The following is a 7,200-nucleotide window of genomic DNA, read 5'->3' as shown; positions in this document are numbered from 1 at the left end:
TTTTAGGTTGCCTTCTTCCTACAAGAATACTTGTCAGATTGGAGAATGGAGATGTACAAGTACTCCACATCTGAGACAGCCCCCTTTCTTCAGAAAATCTTCTATTATTTCCTTTAGGGGGCACCCAAAAGAACATCATCTCATAAAAGGCCTTCCAAAATTGTTTGGTGCAAACCCTTAAGAATACAGAACTGCCTCAGGAAGGAAGATCTGTAGAGGTAAGTGCCTGTGGTAATAGCCCTGCCCAATGTATCTGTCATGTCTAAAGTGCAATGAGTTTACACTGAACCTCATCTTAGAAACTGCACAAAGATCCTCTACTGCTGCCCCCATAACATATGAGTCAGGGAGAGCGGTCAGCTTTTCCATGGTTTACTGTATTAGGCAGATGTGGAGGTGAGACACATACATTTAGATAATTAATTCATCTTAAGCTGACATGACAGTGAAACAAATCCTCTTGTCACACATGTCCAGACCATTGTAAAAGGACAGAGCAGAAAATGGACAGGGCTTCTCTCCATGCAATATGTCTGACACGTTAGCCTTAGTGGACCTGATTAGAAGGGAAGACCAATCAATCTACCTAATTAGGTGCCAAGGATCAAGACCAGAATCAAGTTGCCTCACTGTGTTGTTCTTTATAAAAAACTCTCTTGGTTATGGCAGGCCTCTGTCCACATTTGTCCAAGATAAGCATTAAAACATTCTTCAGGTGAGGGAAATAGGACAGTTGGTCACTCTGAGGTGGAATTCATGAAGATAAAGATGTCTCTAAAGGTCAGCAGCCTTGAGATAAGAGATGGTAGAGGAAAAAGATTCATTATCTTAGTCATTTTAGGACCAACATTTTCAGTTCTTCTGATTCTGTCAGAGATAAGGATATAGAAATAAAGGGAAACAATAACTTTATCATACTATGACACCTAAGAGGAGGGAATTGTGAGAGCACATTCTTGCCTGATGTTTGGCATGACACACGGCAGACCGATAACTGGTAGACATGCATTATAGGTGGGGCTAGTGGCTCAGAGTCCTGTGTGGAGGTTTAGCAATGGCATCCAGACAGACTACTAAATTATCTTTTCACTCTCAGTCAGCTGTCGTCCACCGTGTACTAAAGTTAACTCTAGGCGTGGTTCCAGAAATGGTCCAGAGCAAGGCCAGACATTCCTCCCCTTACTAATAGGCACAGAACTGAATCTCAAGGAAGTGATGTCCTGAATTATGTTTCAGAGAAAGTTCCAGGCCCATCCTTTGTTAAACAAAGTCCAATACAGGTATGAGGAAGGCTAAGGGTCCTCAGAGTGGTAGAGGTGAGCCAGTAAGCCTGATGTGACTTCACAGGTGACTGGTCAAATACTCAAGAGGAATTGAAAGGAGTAAATTCCATAGTCCTGAGAGTAATGCATGGAAACAGGTTCTGCAGATGCAAGGGTCCTCTCCTCACAAGCTGCTATGGCATACATTGACTTTGGTAAATGAGGGGAGATGGTGACCAGCTCCTGAATGTTGCATCCATGAGTAGATACTAGGGAGATGCTTCTCAGCTCTACCTGCCAAATGTCTTTTGATGAAGACATGGAAGGTGATACTACATCAGAAGCTAACTTGTCTAAAGAGAATGGAATGAATATGGAAGAGAAACTAGAACTTGAGGCATCAGATCTGATTCAATGGTCTCTGACTTTCTGCTATTCATGCTCCTGACCCGGATCTCTGCACCGATCTTCTAGCTGGCCCTTGCAGTGGGCTTCAATCATTGCCAGATATTGGACATTGTTAAAATTATAAACACCTTGAATTGCCTCAGTGTTGATAGTAGGACATATTTTTAAAACACTGTCTATAAAAACATCTGTCAATTTCATGATTAAACTTTAAATAATAAAGGTAGTATCTGTGGTGGCCTTGGATCATGATTAGACAGTCACATTTACATTCAGGAGGTACTAGATTTCTTCAGCATTGTATAAACAAACTTGCTAAAGGATGCATGCTTGGATGGGATATGATGTTCAGGATGGGATATGATGTTCATGAATGAGTAGAAAGAACTGATGGCTGTAAGACTGTCAGTCCCCCTAAGCCTGGCATGAGGACACCGTTCATAAGGTCACAAAGAGATACCAAAGCAAATTGCTAAAAAAACTGTGTAGAGGACAAATTAAGCCACTGTAGAGGGCTCATTAAAGCAAGACTACAAGGCTCATTGATAAAGATATAACCCTTACAGAGCCTGTTTGTCCCTACCAAATGTTCTATACTGAATATACAGTAAATATTTTTCCAAAAGAGAATGCTGTGTATATGGAAACAATAATTATTTACCCAAAATGCTACCATTACCCATACAGACTCAAGATTTAGAATTTGGATTTGCTTTTTTTTAAAAGCAATTCCTATCAAATGCAAAGTTTTTATTATCATAAAATGATTTTCCTCCTCTGAATTCAACCTCCAGTTATCCGCACATATAACAAACACTACTTAAATATTTCTAAGTTCCCTGCTTGTACCAGATTCATAGTCTGTGCATGCCATCATTCTGAGTTTAAGTGAAATTTTGTGTTATGTAATTTTGAATAGAATTGATTATATCATGAGGCACTCTCTGAGGAGTAGCTATATCTAAGACAATTACAGCCTTAAATTATAGTACTGATTGTAGTTAGTAAAGGTCTATGTCTGGATCTTGAAACCAGCTACAGACTTCTTGGGAAGACCGTCAGGTTTGTCTGAAACTATGAGGTATCAATCACAGATTATCCGTTTAGCCGGTCAGTCAGAAACTGTGGGTGATGGATACTTGGAATTATAATTTTGAGCTGCAACAAAAACAACCAAGTTAACTACAGTTTGAAGCCTATGATCCTATGTGTCCAAAAATGAGAATAAAAACTATCAAAAAACAAAGAAAGATAAATGATGCTGTATATTAATGTCTTATTCCTTTCTAATCAAATTCGGATACCTCATTTAGATGAATAAAAACTTGCAATTACATTTTGTCCATTCACAAATATTATCTTCACTCTCTGCATGTCTAAGCATGCCCACTTATTACTAAGCTCCTGAACTGAATAAAACCCAATATATATGCTTAATCAAAGCCAGTTATAATTCCCTGTGGACAGTTTCCTTACACTGTTCTTAATGATTAAACTAGGAAAATATTGTGCATATTCATTTAACTATTTTAAACAAGAACTGTATACTGTTAGCTCCATAAGGCTTTGGATTTTGCTACGGTGATGTTACTTAGCTGGTAGGGAAAATAAACATATATAGAATAAAATTGGGACAGACATTGCCTTAAAGACAATGCAGACATCTTTTCAAAGTAACTCATAAGACACAGAATAAAAGGATAGTTCCTGAAGCCTTTCTATTCAATTCAAATTTTTGAACCTTTTGATGTTTTTAGTAGCTAATCATATCTTTTCAAGTTGTTTCATATGAAGTGTATGAAGGCTAAAGAATTCAGTGATATAATCATTAATATGTCAGAAGAGGGAATTACAAGATGGTGTATTGATTTCCCTGGAATGTGTATGCATACCGTTTAAAACTGGATAGGCTACAGACAGGGCCAATCTTATGCAAAACTGAACTAAGGTGCTGTGCTTGTAGGGGGCATTATTTTCTTATGTATTTATTTATTGCTCTAAAACTAAAATAAATAAATAAATGCATAAACAAAAAGCATCCCAAAGGAAAATGTGCTTAGAGAACTTTGGGTACTCCAGGGAAGAGAGCTTCAGACCGGTTATGTTACATTAGTTTTAACACTGCGAGGTCCCAAGACCTCTTAACATTCAAATATAGGAGTGACGTTGCCTGAAGGAGTTTTCAACGATGGACAGATCTCATCTGGGACATTATTCTGGATAGAGACAAGAGGAATGCCGTGGTTTTGATAAGATAAGGGTTATTACTGTTTTTCAATAGTGCTGCTAGCAGTGATTGGCACATACCTTTGGCATTTTTTTTCTTGTTTTGTAATTTATATGGGCAGTTGGGATGAGGTGAAGGGCACTTTGGGAAGTGTTATTACTATAATAATGCTGGCAGTGATCAACCTGATATTTTGGGCAATTTTTCTGGCTCTTGATTTGTATGAACATTTGAAGTAGGATGAATGGCGCCATGAGGTAAGTCTCATTACTGTTTTGCAAAGATGGTGGCAGTGATGAACCTGATATTTTTGGATAGACTTATTTGACTGTGTAATTTGTGTGAAGCACCTTGGATTGGAATACTTTAATTTGTGGCAATTTATTTATGTACACTATGGAGGTGAAATGCTATTGCACAACTGTCAGATGTCATGGCTATAACTACTGGGTGAGGGTGGATATGGCTGAATGAAAGTAACTGACCTATCTTTGCACAGTTAAAACAATTACTATATGGTTTCAAAGGACTAGTATGATTTTGTGAAAAGTAATCTAAAATACTTAAATAAATACCTGATACGCACAAACAGATAATAGGCATAATTGCTGCAGTTTTCCTCTGTGAAAGACAACAAATAGTTGCCTGTTGCCGTTTGTTTATTATTTTGGCTTTGCAGGACTAATTATGTGAAGCAACACGCAATATTTTAATGGTGGCAACTCTTTGTTTGGAACTAAGGTGAAGTGCATTGCATGGTCATCTTCTTTATATCACAAAAGGATGTCTGAATTGTACACAGAAGTGGATGGAACTGCTTGGGTGGGGTTGTCTGGATGAAAGTAAATGATCCTGTTGTCACTTGCCCAGTTTAATAGTTATCTCTCTCTCAAAAAAACAAAACAAAAAACAAAACGATAAATGCATCACACAATACCCAGACCTTCAGAATGTCTTGAGGCTGGTAGTCCCCAGACACCAAGGCTGTACAAGTGAATTTTGACATGGGCTAAGTTATCATCTCTGCCCTAAACCCTACCAAGTCTAAAAACATTCCTGCTCATAGGCGTACACAGAAAGTTGCTGTACTTGTGTGTGGAGCTGGGGACAATGTCATTATTTCTTTAACATTCCTCCCAAACCTTAGAGGTCATGATATCTTGTGTTGATCTGGGAGCAGTGTCGTCATTATTTCTTTAACTTTCCTCACAGACTTCAGAGGGGTGCACAGAAGGTCACTGTAGCATGTATATGAGCATTGCACTGTCTCTAGAAGCAACAAGTTGGAAACATTATTGTAATCATTATTTTTTTCATTTTCCTCACAATCAAACATCTGATGCATATACAAGTGGCTATCTTTTTGGGAGAGAGTAAATAAACATGATACTTATATATGTCTGACAGCAAATATGTTGCATTCTATTTGTTTTTTTTTTTTCAGTTTTGTCCCAGTCTGACATCAGAAGACTACATAGAAAGTAACTGTCTTTTGGGGTAGGGGTGAGGAGGCATGCTTTATAGAAATACGGCAGCAGCAGCAGCCTGAAATATGACTGCGGTCACGCGTGCCTTAATTGTAATCCAACCTTCCTTCTCAAAATGAGGAGCACTAGCCCTCATAATGTAGAACAAATGGGCAAAATGTGGAGCACATACTAACAATGTCAACAAGGAAGGTCATAGGATGGTTAAAATATGCTGGTTTTACTTATAAAAAAGATCCTTTAATGAATTAATATGATTAATTTCTATTTATCATCAGTTAAAAAATTCCTAATACTGAATGTGTGATAGACCTTTTCAATGTGGAACTTCGAGGGACATGATCTTTTTAACACCCCAAATTAGATATATGTTACTCGAAACGAGGTGCACTTGAGAGGTATGTTTAACACCACAGGGGATACACAGAAAGCGACTACCTATTTTGTGGTGGGGGTAGGTGGGGCAGGTACTGTACCTCAATATGATATATGTATCCTCATAAGCATTTGTCTTCTTAGTTTATTGTGAACTGGTGTTTGGTTAGGTTTGAGCATGAAATTGGATACAACTTATTGCTTTCTTTAAACACAACAGTTAATTTTGAAGTTCTTTCCATATGCATAAATTTTGTTCAGGCCATCACTGACTCAAAAGTTCTAAAATACACCTTAGAGCATCTGTAACAACATGGCTTCTGGTTGCCTATTGGCATCCAGATCTCCAGCTCAATTTAATTATTACAGGGTAGTTTTGTTCAGTTTGGGTGTGTTGAAAGGATGCAGGGAAATGAAAGTTGCAGAGTAACAGTGAATTTCTTTCATTGATCCTGATTTTTGTTCATGGCATCACTGGATGAAAAGGTTGCATCTCAGAGGGTATTTCCACTGCAGTTACTACAGTGTAGTCTGGGTCAGTTAGGATGTTCTGAAATAGTAATACATTTGTTTCCTTGATCATGTTTTTTGTTCAGGCACTGGGCAAAAAGGTAATTTAAAAAGCTCCAAAATGCATCTCAGAGCACCTAGAACTCCCATGGCTTCTGGGACCTTGCAGCCCTCAGACCCTCAGGCGTAATGCAGCTGTTTCCTCCACAGTTATCAGAGTACAGTCTTGCATAGACAGACCATGATGGATAAATGAACAAATAACTGCAGGAGAAAATAGAAGAGTAAGATAAGCTGTGAGAAAAAGGGAGAAAAAAAAGAATATGATCTGGGTAGTGTGAGTAGGTGCCACAGGGCATTTTTGCCTAGGGCGCCATTTTGCCTAAGATCTGTTTTTTGACTTTGTTAAATACACACTGGTCAATATTTAAATTGGTGTGTACTTCTCTTCCTAGATCTTTAAGGATAATCTCATTTTTTTATTTTTTAATCATATGAATATATATTTTGTTATCATAATTTATTTTGCCATATCAGTATGCAACATTTATTGATATTAACGGTGAAGTCATTACTTTTGTAACACATACATAAGAAACACACACACACACACACACACACATATATATATATATATATATATATATATATATACATATACATATATATATATATATATATATATATATAAAGAGAGAGAGAGAGGTGATGATGGTGGTAGTGGTGGTGGGGTTTAAAGATAGTTCTGCCTGGCGTGCAGCTAACATCAATTCTATTGAACCCCAGCCTCCACCATGGCTTATTGGTTGATCCCCAACATGTCCCTCCCAGAATGGGCATGCCTATCAGCCCTGCCACTTCATTGGTCACCTAAGCCTCTAATCAAACTTGGGTTGCCTGGGCTGTAGTCATGGATTTATTCCTCTATGTT

The sequence above is a fragment of the Protopterus annectens genome, chromosome 4.part1 (assembly GCF_019279795.1).
Source record: "Protopterus annectens isolate FY-2018-M chromosome 4.part1, PAN1.0, whole genome shotgun sequence".
In the NCBI taxonomy this organism is placed as follows: Eukaryota; Metazoa; Chordata; order Ceratodontiformes; family Protopteridae; genus Protopterus; species Protopterus annectens.
Note: the sequence above shows the minus strand (reverse complement) of the source record.